Genomic DNA, 21,311 nt, shown 5'->3' with positions numbered 1-21,311 from the left:
TTAGGAATTTTTCCAAAGGTGCAGGGGTGTCTCAAGAACACCCTGCTGCACCCCTGAAAAAGAAATTTGGGGCATATGGCGCACATAAATTTTAACAACATTCCTTTACCTCAAAAACGATTTTCAAGTCATAATTTGAAAACACTGCCCACGGGGAAATGACTTAAAATGTCCTTAAGCCACATGAAAGTGTTTTTTTAAAGCCTTTGCAACTTTTTTGGGTCACTTTTAACATGGCTTTGTAACTCAAACAGTCAAAATCTAAATTTACCATGCACAGGTGGGACCATATTTACAAGGAATGTGCTCCACGGGGAAAGGTCTTTTAATGTAATATGGGAAAAATGACATCAGAGACACTGAAATGCCTTATAAAGAAGCATACACCATTATGTCCTTGTCATAAATTTAAAGACCATTCCTTTTCCCCAAAAACGATTTTCAAATCATAATTTGAAAACACTGCACATGGGGAAATGACTTAAAATGTCCTTAAGACACATGAAAGCGTTTTTTGATTGCCTTTCCAGCATGGTTGGGTCACTTTTAACATGGCTATGTAACACAAACATTCAAAATCTAAATTTGCCATGCACAGGTGGGAGCATATTTACAAGGAATTTGCTCCACAGGGAAAGGTCTTACATTAAAATGGGAAAAATAACATCAGAGACACTCAATTGCCTTATAAAGAAGCATACACCATTATGTCCTTGTCATAAATATTAAAACCATTCCTTTTCCCCAAAAACGATTTTCAAATCATAATTTGAAAACACTGCACATGGGGAAATGACTTAAAATGTCCTTAAGACACATAAAAGCGTTTTTGATTGCCTTTGCAGCATGTTTGTGTCACTTTTAACATGGCTATGTAACGCAAACATTCAAAATCTAAATTTGCCATGCACAGGTGGGAGCATATTTACAAGCAATTTGCTCCACAGGGAAAGGTCTTACATTAAAATGGGAAAAATAACATCAGAGACACTCAATTGCCTTATAAAGAAGCATACACCATTATGTCCTTGTCATAAATATTATAACCATTCCTTTTCCTCAAAAACAATTTTCAAGTCATAATTTGAAAACACTCCACAGCTCCTATGCACAAAAAAACCCTGTCAGTACTAATACTTCACATTTTCTCCAATTACAATTTCTCAAAGAAACAAAATCTATTTGTAAAACACTTGAGACAAAGCAACATTTGAAAAACACAACTTTCTTCATAATTTTCTCCTTAAAGCACACTATTCTCTATCTAAATTAAAGAAATCTTTTCTCACCTTAGCAAATACTTTGAGTTTCAAAACAGTCTCAGAAACACACCAATTTGTCTTCAGCAGAGCAAAAGGTATGCACTCCAGAGTCTGCAGCTATCAAAAGCACAGAAATGCTGTAATTCTTCACACATATCTCTCATGTCACCCAGTCAAAACTCTTCCCTCACTTTTTTTCAAATCAAAACCCTTCCCCCCTCTGCCCTTTCTGCCTTTTTTGCATAGCAACCACCTCCTTGAAGGCCTCTGGTGTTTGCAAGTTCACACAACAATGTTGCAATTGAACTCTGAACTCTCAGTGCACCTCATATCCAGTGCATTCTTTCATTTAATGATTTTTTCTTGACCACTCAAAATACATCTTTCAAAGAACTCATCCATGCACCCTAACTTTCTGTTTTCAGCAATCAAAATCCACCAATCACTGTTACTGCTTCATTAACACAGAAACTCCACAGTTTTTTTCATTTTAAACTCTTATTTTTTCAAATGCTCTTTCATTGCCACACTTCATCTGACTGCAGGAGAACCTTCTCTCACCATGTTTTCTGTCTGGATTGTTGGACATAGTTACATCTATTGGGCTCAGAGGTATGCTGAGAACAGGAATTTACCTAACCTCAATTTACAAGATGTGGAAATTAAGTGGTTTGGCCACAGAGGATTAAAATGTCACCAATTGATACCATTGGTGAAAACCTTTATGCATTTGCCAAAACCTGACCTGTTAATTGTGCACTGTGGAGGTAATGATTTGGGCACTTTGACTGGGGTAGGTCTGGAAATGCTTTTAAAGGACACCTTTGAGCAATTAATGGCACTTTTTCCTCAGACTGCCTTGGTATATTCAAATATATGCCAAAGACAGAAATGGAGGTGGTCAAACCAATTTTGTCCACAAATTGAGAAGTCGAGGAAGCATGTAAACAAATCTGTTTCAGCTTACATGAGAGACCATGGAATGGGCTCCCTGTACAACAATAACTTGCGTTACTACATGCAAGATATCTACAGAGGAGATGGAGTTCAATTCTCAGATGAGGGCAACAGAATTTTCATTCTGAATTTAAGACTGTGCATTGGTACCTACTTATAAGTACCTAAATGTACCATAAACCCAAAAGCTCTTCTCAGAGCTACCCTACATCTGATCACTCACAATTATTATTTTACTCTAACTTTTTTCACTAATTTTCAACAAAGTACGCTCCCTGGGACGCTACCCGGTACGCGAACCGGGAGCTAACCTCGCTAAATTTTTTAAAAAATGTTTTTTTTTTCGCACATATGGGCCTCCTCAGCCACCCTCAGAAAACCTAGGGGGTCAAGATAAGTCTACTGTGCCCCCTTCTACCCATTCTGAACATTATTTGCCCTCCATCTTGTATCTTAATTCGACCAAAACACAAAATGGTGGACTCCCGTAACGCTTAAGGTTCGCGTACCGGGGCGCTCGCCAGTTCGCGTACCGGGTCGCTCCCTGGGAAGCGCACCATCAAAAAAGGTGGGAAAGTAGTTTACAGAAAAGCGACTGGGGACACTTTCACCAAATATAGATTAGCTCATACTACATACCAATCCCTACCATTTTCACAAATTTGATTGAAATCCCATTTAACCATTTAGCCTGTACACCTCTCTAAATACCCTGAGGTAAATTACTTCACAAAACACATCTGAAGTGTTGGAATTGACAACCAATTAAAATGTTACTTTCATTTTCTACTTTTTTTACCTGACATTTGATTGGTTATGTACCTGAATATATATAAAGGAAGAGAGAGAAACACAGCCATTTTGACTACTACTTCCTGAACTACATTGCAAGATCATTTTCACTCACAACTTAAACTTGTTTTTAGAAGGTGAGATATTATTTTATAAATTTGAAAACATTTTCAGATAGTTATATACTATCCCTCTGTAAGAGTTAGACATTGAGAAAGGCTTCTTTATTACAATTATGGATTGATTTAGGTTTCTGTGGTATAATTATGAATTTACTTAGGCTTCTTCACAGGCACTTTTTAATAGTACTACTTCACGCCTGAAACCATACAGTGCCCATAGATTACTTCTCTGTTATAAACTCACAAGTACCTGTCTGAACTTAAACCCAACAGTGCCCTATCTCTACTGATATAATTATTTTTTATGCAAATTACAGCAATAAAATGGAAGGTGAGCAGAATATTTCCTTCGAAATTGTTCTGGAGAACAACACAGAAAAAGATTTTGAGGATAATGATGACTCAGATTTCATGGATGAATCACGGGACCATGAATTAGTTCAATGTGTAGAATCTGTGGATCATTTACTTCATTATGATGACGGTCAAATGTGGGAAGTTATGTTCACTCAACAAGAGGACATATCTGACAGTCAAATGTTAGACATTCTATTAAATTTTGAAAAACAATCCGAAAAACAAAATTATATGTAATATTAAAAAATTATTTGAGTCTTTAATCATTTTTATATGTAATTCATAAACTAGTGAAATGTTAGAAATGTTATTAAATTTTGAAACACAATTACAATAATAAATAATTGCTTAAAAAATAAAAAAATTAAAAAATAATCAACAAAACCAACAATCAATTAACATACAGTATTTGAAAAGTCTATCATTCTTTTTTCCTTATAGTACGCTGCCCAGAACGCTTCCCGGTTCGCGAACCGGGCGCTACCCACGCAAAAAAACAGAAAAATGTTTTTTCTTTTTTTGCCCCGCGGGGCCCTTTTAAAGCCTCCGCATTAAACCTAGGGGGTCAGGGAGGATCTACTATGCCCCCTTATGGTCATTTCCCCCTTTGTTTTGTCCTCCTTTAGTCTCTCAATCCTACCGAGAGACAAGATGGCGGCCGCTCCGGACTGTTTAGAATGTTGACAGACACCGGAGAGCCAATCAGCTTCGCTACGCGAAGTTCCGTTACGCGTAAAGTCCGCGAACCGGAGCGCTGCCCGGTCCGCTGTTTCAGATATATATCTTTTTTTGAACGTTAATTTCTCAAGATCCACTGAAGCACATATATTGAGACCTAGCAAAGGCACATCGGGCTACCAGTCCCTACAATTTTGCCAAGTTTCGTGGAAATCCATTCAGCCGTTCGGGCTAAAAGTGAGGCCAACCGCCCTATGGAAAACTCAATGTTAAAAACACGTTTTGGGACCCCCCTTTTTTCTCGGCCCCCCCTTGACAAACCCCCCCCAAATTTCCAGGGGCTGCTCAGAAACAAAATGTTCCATTTTCCTGAAACTTTCAGCCAATTCCGTCCACAATCGCTAAAGTTATTAGACATAGAATTTTCAAAAATCCCATAGGGAAAAAATCCTAACTATATATACCTACTGGCGACCGCCAGTAGGTAATATATATATATATAAATGCATATGCATATATATGTGCATATGTGTGCTTGTAGAGAGAGGTAGAGAGAGGTAGAGAGGTAGAGGTGTAGAGGTAGAGGTGTAGCGGTAGAGAGGTAGAGGTAGAGAGTAGTAGAGAGAGAGGTAGAGAGTACAGAGTGAGTATGAGAGAGTAGAGAGTTAGTAGTAGAGAGTAGTAGAGAGAGTAGCAGAGAGTGAGTAGTAGCGAGTAGTAGAGTGAGTAGTAGTGAGTGAGTAGTAGAGTAGTAGAGAGTGAGTATTAGAGTGAGTAGTAGAGAGTAGTAGGTGAGAGTAGTAGAGAGTGAGAAGTAGAGAGAGTAGTAGAGAGTGAGTAGTAGAGAGTAGTAGAGAGCGAGTAGTAGAGAGTGAGTAGTGGAGAGTGAGTAGTAGAGAGTAGTAAAAAGAGAGAGAGTAGTAGTGAGTGAGTAGTAGAGAGTAGTAGAGAGTGAGTAGTAGAGAGAGTAGTAGAGAGTAGTAGAGTATTAGAGAACGAGTAGTAGAGAGTAGTGGAGTAGTAGAGAGTGAGTAGTAGAGTGAGTAGTAGGGAGTTGGTAGTAGAGAGTAGTAGAGAGAGAGAGTAGTAGAGTGAGTAGTAGAGAGTGAGAAGTAGAGAGAGTAGTAGAGAGTGGTAAAGAGAGTAGTAGAGAGTGAGTAGTAGAGTGAGAGTAGTAGAGAGTAGTAGAGAGTGAGTAGTAGAGTAGTAGAGGGGGTGTGGTAGAGAGTAATACAGAGTGAGTAGTAGAGAGTAGTAGTAGAGAGTGAGTAGTAAAGAGTAGTAGCGAGTGAGTAGTTGAGAGTAGTAAAGAATGAGTAGTAGAGAGTTAATAGTAGAGAGTGAGTAGTAGAGAGTGAGTACTAGTGAGAGAGTAGTAGAGAGTAGTAGAGAGTGAGTAGTAGAGAGTAGTAGAGTAGTAGAGAGTGAGTAGTAGAGTAGTAGAGAGTGAGTAGTAATGAGAGAGTACTAGAGAGTAGTAGAGAGTGAGTATTAGAGAGTGAATAGTAGAGAGTAATAGAGAGAGAGAGTAGTAGAGAGTGAGTAGAAGAGAGTGAGTAGTAGAAAGTAGTAAAGAGTGAGTAGTAGAGAGGGAGTAGTAGAGATTAGTAGAGTAGTAGATAGTGAGTAGTAGAGAGTGAGTAGTAGAGCGTGAGTAGTAGAGAGAGAGTAGTAGAGAGTAGTAGAGAATGAGTAGTAGAGTAGTAGAGAGTAGTCAGTCAGTGTCAGTCAGTCAGTGTCAGTCAGTCAGTAAGTGTCAGTCAATCAGTGTCAGTCAGTGTCAGTCAATCAGTGTCAGTCAGTGTCATTCAGTCAGTGTCAGTCAATCAGTGTCAGTCAGTCAGTGTCAGTCAGTCAGTGTCAGTCAATCAGTGTCAGTCAGTGTCAGTCAGTCAATGTCAGTCAATCAGTGTCAATCAGTGTCAGTCGGTGTCAGTGTCAGTCAATCAGTGTCAGTCCGTGTCAATCAGTCAGTGTCAGTCAGTCAGTCAGTGTCAGCTAGAGCCGCTCTGCTGACCTGGTTCTCTGGCTCTAAAGCAGCTCTGCTGACCTGGTTCTCTGGCTCTAAAGCAGCTCTGCTGACCTGGTTCTCTCCCTCGTAAAGCAGCTCTGCTGACCTGGTTTCTCTGGCTCTACAGCAGGTCTGCTGACCTGGTTCTCTGGCTCTAGAGGAGCTCAGCAGACCCAGTTCTTAGGCTACAGAGCAGCTCTGCTGATCTGGTTCTCTGGCTCTAAAGCAGCTCTGCTGATCCGGTTCTATGGCTCTAAAGCAGTTCTGCTGACATGGTTCCTAGGCTCTAGAGCAGCTCTGCTGACCTGGTTCTCTCCCTCTAGAGCAGCTCTGCTGACCTGGTTCTCTCCCTCTAAAGCAGCTCTACTGACCTGGTTTCTCTGGCTCTACAGCAGCTCTGCTGACCTGGTTCTCTGGCTCTAGAGCAGCTCTGCTGGCCTGGTTCCTAGGCTCTAGAGCAGCTCTGCTGACCTGGTTCTCTGGCTCTAAAGCAGCTCTGTTGACCTGGTTCTCTCCCTTTAGAGCAGCTCTGCTGACTGACCTGGTTCTCTCCCTCTAAAGCAGCTCTACTGACCTGGTTTCTCTGGCTCTACAGCAGCTCTGCTGACCTGGTTCTCTGGCTCTAGAGCAGCTCTGCTGGCCTGGTTCCTAGGCTCTAGAGCAGCTCTGCTGACCTGGTTCTTTGGCTCTAAAGCAGCTCTGTTGACTTGGTTATCTGGCTCTACAGCAGCTCTGCTGACCTGGTTTCTCTGGCTCTACAGCAGCTCTGCTGACCTGGTTCCCTGGCTCTAGAGCAGCTCTGCTGGCCTGGTTCCTAGGCTCTAGAGCAGCTCTGCTGACCTGGTTCTCTGGCTCTAAAGCAGCTCTGTTGACCTGGTTCTCTGGCTCTAAACAGCTCTGCTGACCTGGTTCCTAGGATCTAGAGCAGCTCTGCTGACCTGGTTCTCTCCCTTTAGAGCAGCTCTGCTGACTGACCTGGTTCTCTCCCTCTAAAGCAGCTCTACTGACCTGGTTTCTCTGGCTCTACAGCAGCTCTGCTGACCTGGTTCTCTGGCTCTAGAGCAGCTCTGCTGGCCTGGTTCCTAGGCTCTAGAGCAGCTCTGCTGACCTGGTTCTCTGGCTCTAAAGCAGCTCTGTTGACCTGGTTCTCTGGCTCTACAGCAGCTCTGCTGACCTGGTTCTCTGGCTCAAAAGCAGCTCTGCTGACCTGGTTCTCTGGCTCTAAAGCAGTTCTGCTGAACTTGTTCTCTGGCTCTAGAGCAGATCTGCTGACTTGGTCCCTTGGCTCTAAAGCAGCGCTGCTGACCTGGTTCTCTCGCTCTAAAGCAGCTCTACTGACCTGGTTTCTCTGGCTCTACACCAACTCTGCTGACCTAGTTCTCTGGCTCTAGAGCAGCTCTGCTGACCTGGTTCCTAGGCTCTAGAGCAGCTCTGCTGACCTTGTTCTCTGGCTCAAAAGCAGCTCTGCTGACCTGGTTCTATGGCTCTAGAGCAGCTCTGCTGACCTGGTTCTCTGGCTCTAGAGCAGTTCTGCTGACCTGGTTCTCTCCCTCTTAAGCAGCTCTGCTGACCTGGTTTCTCTGGCTCTACAGCAGCTCTGCTGACCTGGTTCTCTGTGCTCATGATGCACGCACCCGACTTTTCGAAAATATATTTAAAATTAATATTTTATTTTAAGTACAAATATATTATTTTCATGAATATCTTAGATAATCTCTTGCCCTAATATGTATATTAAAGACGCATACAGTTGCGTACCCAGCGTGCCCCAGCACGTATATGACATCACGCGGGACCCACCACCGTGCAAGCGTCTCGTACCGTAATGCGCATGTGTCGCGAATGCGCGGGAACAGGAGTCGCGGCTGGTCACATACCAATCGCGCACATCACGTAATATTAAATGTATATGCTGTAACTGAAAAACATGCATCCTTCGCACACCGTACGCGGATCCTTCTCGACTTTTTTAAAATGACGTCTAGAATCCACGCTTTGAGTGCGCGACAAAAAAATTAATCAATATTTCAGTTTGAATTTTTTTTCAATATGTTTTTTGCAATTTTTAGAAAAATATATAATGTTATTTAATGAATAAAATATTTATAAATAAACAGCTAAAAAACTTCAAAAAATCAGTACAAAAAATAGGTATAACTACTATCACACCTAAAAATTAACATTTAAAAAAGCTTTGTAATTCACTGAAAAAACCATAGGTTTCAGAGACCTTATAGTTAGAACTTAGCATTTAAAAAACCTTAGAAAGTCACAGAAAAAAACATAGGTTTCACGGGTGTTATAGTTAGTTGGCCATTTCACTCGTACAAAACCATAGAAATTCCTTCATTATAGTTAGTTCTGCTAACTATAACTTGTTTGCCCGCAATGCACTGCTGATGATGTCACATATTGCATCATTCATGACATGGTCAGTGACATCACTGATGACATCTCAAATGATTTCACTGATGACATCATCCATTTGACAATCTGATACACCTCATCATACACAAGTATAACCTTTCATCACTCACTGTAAAATACAGAGTACCATATTTGAAACCATTGACACACCAATACCAGTTTCTAAAAACCCACTAAGTGATTCCTACATCTACACACACATCTAAGCACTTACCTATGGATTCACTCATACATGCTGTCAATGATCAATAGAACACTATTAAATATACTTATACACCTACATCGACATTACACACCAGCATACATCCTATTCACTTATGCAGTCATTCTACTCACTTATGCAAACAATTGATCATACTTACATTCACTATGCTACACACTTATACAAACACCACTTTATTTATTCGTATAGATAGTAACTCATACTTAGTGTGTTATAAAATTACTATTACAAGTATACAGTTTTCGATAGTCACTCATACAATCACTGAGTCTGATGTATACTTATTTATATACAACTGTCACATACACTGCCTTTTATATATCTAGTTTGTTAGACATGCATCATTGAGAAATATATTTACTCATCACCATTCCCATAAAGAGATTCACTCACCAAAACAACTGTTTCCACATACAGTCTTAACCTCATATACCTAGTAAATCAACTATTTACACATCTTTGGACAGTCACACACCTCCCACTCAACCACACACACATTCACTATCACATACAAATACTCACTTAACTAATTAATAACTAATATAGACTTTCACATAGCTAGTAACCAACTTATGTAGTAGTTTACACAACAAGAGATAGAGTGATACAGGTATTCACACAGTTTAATCACTATCCCATATATTTAGTGAGACACATTAAATTAGTCATTTAAATAGTCAATAACATTGCTACTAAATCCTCCATTCAGGCACTGATACATCCACTCAGTCTTCAAGGCAGATTGATATATATATATATTCACTGAAAAAAACATAGGTTTGAATGTGAATGTGAATGCACCAAAGGTCACCTGCAAGCTATGCAGTGTGACACTCTCCCGTGGACAAAATCCTCCTCCTGCACCACCACCACCACCTGAAAGCACTGCAACTCCAATAATAGTTCCGCAGTTTGCATAATTAACATTCCACTGCAAACATTGCAAAGAATTACTTTGCTATAGAGAACAATCAGTAAAACTGATTGTTAAGAGGCAGGAGCAAATGCCCCAAAAAGTGATTTTGTTTAAAAAAAAATCCATATCCACAGTTTTTTGTTTTGAAAACTTCATTTTTTCTGTTTTCTGTTTAAAAAAAACAAAAAGCAAAAAAAAATTGTTTTTGAAAAAAGTATAAAACAACAAAGAAAAAAAAATATTTCTTTTTAGAACTACCTCTACTGGTCAAAAAAAAGAACTATATTTCTATGTTAGTCTGTCAAAGTTTGTGAGAAAGAATGTGTAGTTTATAAATGAATGAATGAATATCAGAGTGCAAAAATGTAAGGATGTGCTACAGCATAAATCTATAGGGTGTTTACTTATAGTATACCGTAGTACCTCCGAAGCACTTGAATGTAACATATGCATATAATTATGTTACAAGTCTATGCTTCAATTTGCTCTATTGGTGAAACTGCGTGGATGAATTTGTATGTACTAAGGGCGGTTTTACAACCCCTTGTACCTCTTTTTCACAACTATTACTTTACATTTGTGATGCAGTAATGGTGGAAAAGATGTGCCAAAATATATGGGACCTCATTTATGAGGCTGTGCATCATTTTTACGGCACTGGTGCGTTACTTTTTGTGATGCACCAGCAGCGTCAAAAATGTACCTTGTTGCACTATATTTACAAAATGATGCATCTACCTAGATGCGTCACTTTGTAAATCCATGTGCTACATTATACCTACTCCACATGTAATGTATGGAGGGGGAACATTCTGTTGCAAGAAATAGTCATACAAGTGACGCAGTGAAATGTATAAGATTTAAGTGCCCCACTTCTAGGACACAAATGCGTCAATTTCTTACAGATGCCTCACAGCAAGCGTAAGAGTAACGCAGGTCCTTTCACATGGGGTTTGCCCCATGTGACAGGACACATTGCTGAAAATCAGCAAACCATCACTTTTGTGCAATACAGATATGTCAGAAATACTGATGTATCTATAACTCCTTACACCATGATGTGTCATACTGTTAATATGACGCATCATTCGTGTCGCAAGGAGGTAGTAGTGAAAAAAGACGCATCGCTGTTTTCACGCAGTTATGCATCACTTTTCATAAATGAGGTCTATAGTATTTACAATGTGACATAGTTCTAAGGTGCATCACATTGTTAAGCCCTGTGCCAGAAGAAGACTTTCCTGTGCAGGTGGGGGGATATTTAAAAAAAATATATATTAAAATTAAATTCTATATAATTCCTTTTTCATTTAAAAAAATAAATAAATGCACAGTACGCTTACTGTAAGCGCACTGTGCTTTGTACGGTAAATTGTACAGAGCGTGCACACTCTCATTTGTCATGAATACGTTTTGACGTTACGCCGCGCATCCGCGCTTCCGCGTGACGTCAGGGTACGCGCACCTTACGCGAATGCTCTAATTCATCAAAAATATATATTTATATGTTTAATGTACATATTGAGGGAAGACATTATCTGGGATATTCATAAAAATTGTTTTAAAAAACTTTGAATAAGCGTATATTACTTTTTAAAGCAATTACGCACATCGCGACGGTACGTCGTACGTAAGCGCTGCGTAGAGCACCGTAAGCGCACCCTGAGTGTACGTGAAGCCATGTGACTTTAAAAGAAGAGATTCTATTGGTTTATAACACTTTCTACTCCAACTGTTGAAAGACCCCTACTATTTTGATCATTCTATTTGGACTTTCTCAGGAGAAGGATATCATTTGTGGAGCTGAAGCCCTTTAGAAGCATTTTCATCAAAATGGCTGGTCTTCCACAAACACCTTCAGACCATTCCTCTGATGAAGGTGAAATTTTGAGAGAGCCTCCTCAGAAAAAGAGGAAAGAAGCCTTCATCTGGACCTTTTTTACTTTTCCAGAGACAGAAGAAGGTCAATGCACCTCTAGTCACATGTGAAATCTGTGACACTACACTGTCCAGAGGTGACCCATCAAAAAAGACCTCTTTTGGGACTGCAAGTATGGACCGTCATGTAAAAAACTTGCATCCTAACAATTAAGCAAGAGGGGCAATGCGAAGCTTGCAAGAAAACCCTCCACCTGCAGTGGCCAGCGCCTTAACTGCAGCACCAGCATCTGCAAGAAGTCCACATCCCATCATTGTTCCTCAGTTTTCAGAGATTATTTTCAACTGTAAATATTGCAAACAAATGATTTGCTACAGTGAACAATCTATTGAACTAATTATTAAGAGGCAAGAGGAGCACCATTACCCTAACAAATACTTAAAAAAAAACTTTTTTGTTCCTGGTGCACAGTTGTTTGGTTTTAAAAGTTCAATTTTTCTGGAAAAAAATCCAAAAAATAAATAAAAAAAACTGTTGAAAAAAATTGAAAAAAAATACAAAACTAAAAAGACAAAAAAACAGTTCTTTTCAGAACTACCTTTACTGGTCAAAGAAAGAACTATATTTCTATGTTATTCAGTCAAAGTTTGTCAGAAAGAATGTGTAGTTTATAAATGAATGAATGAATATGAAAGTGCAAAACTATTAGGATGTGCTACAGCATAAATCTATAAGGTCTTTACTTATAGTATACTGTAGTACCTCTGAAGCACTTGAATGTAACATATGCATATAAATATGTTACAAGTCTATGCTTCAATTTGCACTATTGGTGAAACTGCCTGGTTGAATTTGTATGTATTAAGGGCGGTTTTACAACCCCCATGTGCCTCTTTTTCATAACTGTTGCATCACATTTGTAATGCAGTAGTGATGCAAAAGATGTGCCAAAATGTATGGTATTTACAATGTGATGTAGTTGGAAGGTGTGTCACATTGTAAAGCCCTGCGCCAGAAGGAGGCTTTTCTGCACAGGTAGGGGGTGTTCTTGCGCAGGAACGCCTCCAAAAAGTAACTGAGTGAAATCTAAAACATTTGATTCAGTCACTTTTGGGCTTATACTGCATCAAAACCCTGCACCTGTTTGAAGCAGGTGTAAGGATTGACACACAATTATGAGCATAGGGCCCAAAGAGCATTCCTACAGCTACATTGCACTTCCAATGCAAGTCAAGCAATGCGCCATCTTCACACCACAGATATATCACACATCTGTGTCATTTTTGCCTCATAGTGCACCACATTGTAAATACGATGCATCCATGGTGGTGATGTCACAGTGCACAATAACTGTCATTTCTCTGGGGATATACCACTTATTCTACATCTACTAATTACTGTTTTATTGAAGTGAATGCCTTACTATAAACTGAGCAATGTGTCACTAGTAAAGTATACCAAGAGTAACAGAGTGTTTGCTGGAAGTGAAAAGATAGAAACTGTAAAATTCAACATGAAAAAAGTAAATTTGAAGGTGCATAGAATAATGTATGCACAGTCTGTAGGGGTTTGAAGCACTCTATGCCCTTAGACCTACTTTGCACCATGAGTACTTGACTACACACATAGGCCCCATTTATGACCTTTTTCCGTAGAATAGAAAGTGCAGCAGGTCTTCCTGCTGTGCTTCCCTATGTCAAGAGGAAAAGATAGGATTGTGCCATATCTACGAGATACAGCATATTTCTAATCTCTTCTCTTGCGCTAGCACAAAATGGTCTGCATGCACCAATATAAAAACTTTAGCATAATGGCGCAAGGGTGTCTGTCTTACAAGGATGAATATTTTTGTACAGGTAAAGAAACCTTTCTATAGAAAAATAATAACAAGCAGGACACATAGAAAAAAAAAACGAGGAGAAATTAAACTAATTTTCACCGTTGCACCTTCCTTACGCCTCTCCTGGGGAGACATACGTTTTTTGCAGTGCCTAAGATTTATAATTTCTTGTAAATGTAGGCCAGTGTTAAAAGGCTATGGGTGTTGCTGGAAACACCCCCACCAACACCCATTGTACACCCCTTTAACGCAGAATACTGCATTAAAGGGTCTGATATTTATCAGACAACAGTAGACCAAAAAAAGTGCATTAGTGCTGCTTGATAAATATTACACTGACAGCTGTGCCACAGAACATCACAAAAAGTAACTAGAAACTTCCTGAGAAAATCATAAGTAAAATCATAAGTATATCTATAGAAACTTACCGTACTCTGTACTGTACTCTGTACATTACGCGTACCTTCTTGAGCAGAAGCTGCATGCTGATTGGTTATCAACTGTCTGGTTGAATGTACAGCAGCTTCACTTTTAGAATATAGCCTTATAGCTCGCTGTAGAGGGCTAAACCGACTATTAAAGGCCCTCTCTAGCGTTAAAGGCCTGAGTTGAAGGTGAGGGCCTTTAACAAATGAGAGGGACTTTAATAGCCAGTATAGCCCAGCTACAAAGGGCTACAAAGCTATTACAACATTCTACCATTTAAAAGGCAGAATGATCTAACAACATAGAACAAAGCCTTTAGGCTCCCTAAAGCCTTTATTCACAGCCAGAGCAGTGAACAAAGTAACATTTGAATGTTGGAGCTCCAGGCTTATACAAGCCATTATAAGCTCAGAGCACTCCATTGTTATCAGTGCACCACCCTAAATGTCAATGTTCTAATAGTTTATAGATAACACATAGTGCTATATGGCTCAATACAAAATTAAAACAGTACAGTAACACATTCCTGAAAGTGTAATAATACAGACTGAAGAGTTCAATATAGAAAAGAATAGCTTGCAGGTAAATAGAAGTCTGTAAGGATACTCTATGCAGGTTTAAAGCAGTCCACAGCCTAAGACGTACTCTTCTCCATGAATATTTGGATACTGACTAAATGATTAGACTTCTGCAAGCAGATTGCCTACTGAATTTTAAATAGCTTCATTATTAGCACAGAGCATACAAAAGGACATTCTGTTGAATAGCTCTGTACAATACAGAATCAGCAATCACAGGGACTTTGCTGTAAGTGAAAGGATATACACCTGGAATTAAAAACTATAAAACACTAGTTTGCTGGTGCATAGAACAGTGCTTGAATACTAGCTGAATAATTACAATTCTACAAGAAGACTATCTCAAACAATTTTCAATTTTTAATCAGAAATGTATTTTTGTAACATTTCATAATTTAATAGAACTTCCAACATGATTTCATCTGAAATGTCATTTTCTTCATGATGAATTTGAAAACTAATTTCATGAAACTCGATGATATCTAACACTTCAACAAACTGTTCATCCAAAGTTTCATCTAAAAAATCACAGGTAATATCTCCTGCACCAATATTTTCTTCTTCATTGTCACTCTCCATAAAAGGTATATTTAACTCTTCTATCACAGTATTAGTAATTTCAAAAATCTCCTCTAAATTCTTCTGCTCCTCTTCCATAGAGAAGTTTATTATGTTCTTCTTCCTTGCAGAAAAACATATACACTTCATTTTATCATTTTCCGTAATACATAATACAAAAGTATCTTTATCAAGTATTTTGCTCTTTAAAAAATATTATGCGAAAACCATTCACAAGTACCTTATATAATTATATCTATAAAATTTGCTCTTATGAATTTTTAGTTATAAAATGTCCTTACATTTTCACATCAGTCACTGTTTATCATTATAGAAAAAAACTTAGGCTATTATAAGAAAGTGCAGTACTAAAAAAAGTAAAAAATATCTATTCAACTTACCATTTCCAAAGCAGTTGATGTGTTGTACAAAGAACACAGGTACACTCACTATATATGTTTTAAAAATTCTTCAAATGCGTTTCAAAGATACAAACCGTGTTTATAAACTTTTGTACGCCATAGACGTTGTATTACTTCACTTTTGTAGAGGTACTTTCCATCGATCATTTTTGATACTTAGTTATACTTACCTTCAAAATAACAAATTAAAAAATATATATATTTTTACAAATTTAACATCTGTAGAAGACAAAAAAAATAGAGTTACAATTTATCTTTTACAACACAAAATCATTTCTAAAGCATTTCATTTGCCTTTTTTGCTGTTCTCAGAATATATTGAATTTCACTACAAACAGTGAGTTCAATAGTACTCATCACATAACAGCGGGCAAAAAAATGATAATCAAGAAGATAATCTTAAAAAAAAAACAAAGAACAATTTCATTAAGAATCTAAAAAATAGAAATAAAACATATCTTAAATGTTTTTTTCTAAGACCAATTTCTTACGTAACTATGAGGTATGTCAAACAATCCTGGAATAACAAAATACCATCATTAATTTTATACCATCATAAATAATGTTACTTACAAATATATGCTGACAAAATTTAGAACAAAAAGTTATTAAAGGTTTCAGATACCTTTCCCCATGGCCAAATAGTATGCATACAATTGTTGATTTGAAAGTTGTTCCATACTAACTGTGACCATCTGTCTCCCAGCCTTCTCATCCAAATCCACTGATATCATTTGTAGTGTCCCCCAGTGCTCATAACTCGCTCCAACGGTATTCAACATCTCAATGGCCACCCTTACACAAGTGGGCCACCATCTCAACCACAATATTATCTCTTATGTCGTTGACACCCAGCTCATTCTCTTCCTCACCAAGGAGTATTTCCATATACTTCTATAACACCCTCCAAATTCTGTATATCATCTACAAGTATATCCTAAAGAAAACAGGAAGAAATACACTACTCTATGGCAACACAGTTTACACAAGAATTCCAGCCAAACAACTATAACAACTACAACCAATCCAAATTACCTCCACCTGAGTAATCTTCAAAGTACCCTGCTACAGCCACATCACCCACGACATGATACACCTAAACTGCCTCAACATCAACAACAGAATTACCTACAAGCTCCCCACCCTCAGTTACATAATACTCTACAACACCAGACTAATCTACCTTAACAGCAGTAATCCTGAAAGGCCAAATTTTGATCTTAAAATTTTGTCTTTAAAAATATTACATAAGAATTTGGTAACTCTTTAGGAAAACGTTGCTTAAAAACTAATTGACTATCATTACAATGTATCCAACCTTTCAGCCATTTTAAATAAACAGTGTAATGGCCAGATGTTGTAGAAGGTCCATCATGAAAAATAATTGCAACAGCTACAAACGTTCTTCCTGATATTGAAATTTGTCCAGCTACAAAAATTTTAATTAAAGTTTCCAATTTTCTTCCATCTGCTCTACAACGTTGCAGCATTGAAATAACAAACTGTCCATATCTTTCTATAAATAATGTTGATGACATGTCTGATTTACGTTGGCTGCACTCTATGTTTTGACTAGCTCCTCTAACTAGATTGTTAAAAGACACTGAATCACAGTCAGGTAAAGTCAAATATATGAATCTTTCAGTGTCTATGTCAGTGGTACATATAAAAAAAACAATTTTCACACTCATGTTGCCATTTATAAGAAAGGCCAAAAAGGTTTTCAATATCTATACCTTCATCTTCCAGTACACCAATCATAAACATTAAAAATTCCAGACAATCTTGCTGAATATTCTGTGTAAATTGAGTAGAACCTGAACATATGTCTAAAACATTTCGAATATCAGAAACACTTTGGGCCTCATTTATGAAAAGTGACGCATCGCTGCGTGAAAACAGCGATGCGTCACTTTTCACTGCACACTCCTTGCGACACCAATGATGCGTCATATTTAATGTATGACGCATCATGTCGCAAGGAGTTACAGATACGTCAGTATTTCTGACGTATCTGTAAGTGCAAAAGTGACGCATTGCTGGAGTGTGTCACAAAAGTCACGCAACTCCAGCAATGCTCCCTTTCACATGTGGCAAGCCCCATGTGAAAGGGCCTGCGTCAGTCTTACGCCTGCTGTGAGGCAGGCGCAAGATTTTGACGCAACGGCATCCTAAAAGTGACGCAGTGAAATCTCATAGATTTCACTGCATCACTTCTACGACCCTTCCTTGCGTCAATACGCCCCCCTTGCATACATTAGACCTGGCGCAGGTATAATGTGGCGCAGGGGTTTACACAGTGACGCATCTACCTAGATGCGTCACTTTGTAAATATGGTGCAACAAGGCACATTTTTTAAGCTGCTGGTGCGTCACAAAAAGTGACGCACCAGCGGCGTAAAAGTGATGCATGGCCTCATAAATGAGGCCCTTTGTACTTTACTTTTATCACTACTACATTTCTCATAAACAGAATACAACAATGAATACAATTTGCTGTTGCAAACTTTCAAGAAAGAAAACAATATTAACAACTGCATTAGCATAGCAGTTCACACCAAAACTAATTTCAAACGGATATCCAACATTCTCTTCAACACTCTCTTTTTTGTTTTTGCTTGCAGACACATCTTCATCTTGTTTTTTTTCTTTCTCTACAGTTTCACTACAGATATTGTCAAATCTTCTTTTTCTACCTACCACACGCTTTTCAAATACTGGATATTGACCTAAATTGGGAGCATATTCTCTTCTTAATCTATTATACTCTTTCACACAATTTGCATCTGCACTAACCTTTGTCTCATCAAAATCAATCAAGTACAATCCAGATAAAGTTCTGACTGGGGACAAGGCAACATATGCCATACCCTCTTTAAACACAGTACTTCCAATATTCACTAAAGCACTATCTACACTTAAACCTTGAGATTTATGAATGGTCACTGCATATGCCAAACAAATAGGAAACTGTTTTCTGTGTACAACAAATCTTTTACAAGCAAAAATCGAGTTGAACAGCGACTAAATTGTTGTACTTCAGCAATTTCATCAAATTTGATTTTCAAAAATTCAATCCCATCTCTATTTATATAATTAACAAAATCAACAATTTTACTCATTGCTCCATTTACTAAACCTTTTTCCACATTCAAATTACGGCGTAAAATTACCCTACAGTTTACACATGCATACAAATTATTTTCTAAACCAGCAGTTTTACTTATCGATTTTTCTAAAGAATCCAATTTCTTCTTCAACTTTTCAGTCAAAATAATAGTGATTCCTTCATGTTCAATTTTGTCAATAGCTTCCAATTTTATAATTTCTTCATTTTCCAACTTTAACATTTCTTCATTGAATACAGAACATTCACGCAGTGTTGGCATTAAGCAGATTACAGACTTGTTTTCTGCAATTTTCATATATATTTTCTCAGGAACAATATTTTCAGTTGGAAACAAATTGGGAAGTAATCGTCTCTGTAAAGCTTGTTTGCCATGTTCTGTCAGTTTTCCTATTCTTAAATCTTGAAGAATAGTTCCATAATCAGCATATTTTGTCTGTCGCATATTTGTAATAAGTTCCTTATATTGAAAAAATTACCAAATGTTAACATTTCCAATACTCCCCAAAGACTTTCTGGTATCTTCATGTACCAGTGTTTAAAACACTGGTTGTCCTTTTACAGGAGTAAGTTGTAGTAGATCTCCAAAAACTATGACATTCTTTCCTCCAAATAACACGTCATACTCTGTTTTAAGAATTTGCTGCATTCTCAAATGCACAAAGGCAAGCATTAAGTTTGATACCCTGCTTACCTCATCAATTATGAGAAGTTTCATTTTCTTCAAGGCTCTTGAAACTTCAAAACAAGCTTCTCCAGTCAGCTTGTGGTATTGTAATTTGTTTCCATGCTCTACTGGTAGCATTAATAAGCGATGTAAAGTAACTCCTTTAATATTGTGTGCTGCCAACCCAGTTGGAGCAGTGACAACACAAGACAAACACGAGTCAGTTGTTTCCTGAAGAAAAGTTGAAATTACTTTAATTAAAAAACTTTTTCCTGTCCCAGCTTATCCACTCACGTACAATTGGATAGGTTGAAATGATGAGCAAGAGCACTCTTTCTTTTCATGAAGTAATCCATGGTCTGCTCTGTCACTTCCTCATATATTTCTTTCTGCTCAACATTTAGCTGTTCTTCCAAGTTTCCTAAGTTTCTTACATCTTCTTGAGCTTGATACATTGCTGTTTCCACCTCTTCCATAGCAGTTGCTGCTTCATTTTGAATAATTGGTTGTCCTAGTGGATCCTGACTCAACGGAACAGAAATTTGACTATCTTGAGAACTGTCTCTAGCAATCTCAGCTGCAATTGTAGCTTCTTGCTCAATTTCATCATTCAACATTTTCACATAATTTGCAAAAACAGGACATTCTATACAATCTTTAGTTGCATTGAAAGAATCTTCATAGCTCTCAAAATCTCCAAGTAATTCTAATTCTGAATACCATGGCTTGAAAAGTTGCAAAAGAGCTAAATAGTAAAATTCCCTTTTGTCAGGTGTTTCACAACTTAGTTTACGGTGATTAATCAAATGTCCTCTTCTTTGTTTCACCAGACATCCTTCAGAACGAATCACGGCATATGTACCATTATTGATGTTTTCTGTAATATTCCGTTTAAAAATATAGTTTTGCAGCACTTCATAGAGACAAATGTTCTCAAGATGATGACTTCTGTTTAGATAATATATATCCAACATATTTGTTTTCACAATATCTTTACTTTCTGGCTCCTTTTCAGCTAAATATTCAATGTCTTGTACAGGTTTAAGTACTCAGTTTCGTGTGGCAGCAAGACCTAGACTCACCCAAATGACTGTTCTAGATTTGGAGTATAGACTTGCAGATGATAAGCGATCCAAGCATTCATACGCTCCAATTTCTCGATGAGATAACATCTTCAAACTGTAAGTATATAGTTTCTTACTTAGACTCTTCTCGTGGGAAATCTCTTCCCACATTTCCTTCAATTCCGTCTTTTCGGATTTCATTATGTACGATGGTACATATTGAGCAACAGCAATGGAATTGTCTGCATCATATTGAATATCCATGTTAGCATTCCACATGGACAAAATGACTGGGTTATAGTCATTTATGTATTTTGACTCTTCATTTCTTCTTGAGTTGTAGGTATTTTTAGGAGACTTTCTTGTAATAGTATTTCACAAAGATGACATAAAACTGTTCACTCTTCCTTTTGATATTACTGGACGTGGAAATCCAAAACGGCATTTGGTGTAGAATTTGTCCTTAGATTTGTACTTTTGACGACAGTATTTCCCACAACGATGGCTTTGGAATCGTAAGACTTGTTGTCTTAAGTCCTTATCCTGTGTGCTTTTGGGTATATCACATGTAGCATATTCTTCAATAAAAGACAACACAGTATCATCTGAGTCGTTTCCAAATTTGGGAGCATCTTTGATCCATATTAACATGTGTATGTGAGGAGCACCTCTTGCTTGATATTCCTTTCTCCAAAAGAAGTCCACAACCTCTCCAAGAGGAGGATTTTTTTTATTGGTGATAAAAGACATCTTAGCTTCAAACCTATGATTGAAATATCTGCATACATTAACTGAATCCAAAGAGCACAGTTCTCCAGGTGTCTTGTATTCAATATTTTGTATATTTGGAATTGCCTCTTGAAGAAATTCAAGTAAATCATCCCAAGCATATTCAGCACAGCTTAGAGTAAGGAACCATGTAGGAGTTCCTAAGTTCCTTAGCATACATTTAAGTTCTCCATGACGACGATACCAGTACTCATTAGTACCACGTTGACATGCCAT

The sequence above is a fragment of the Lissotriton helveticus genome, chromosome 6 (assembly GCF_964261635.1).
Source record: "Lissotriton helveticus chromosome 6, aLisHel1.1, whole genome shotgun sequence".
NCBI lineage: Eukaryota > Metazoa > Chordata > Amphibia > Caudata > Salamandridae > Lissotriton > Lissotriton helveticus.
Note: the sequence above shows the minus strand (reverse complement) of the source record.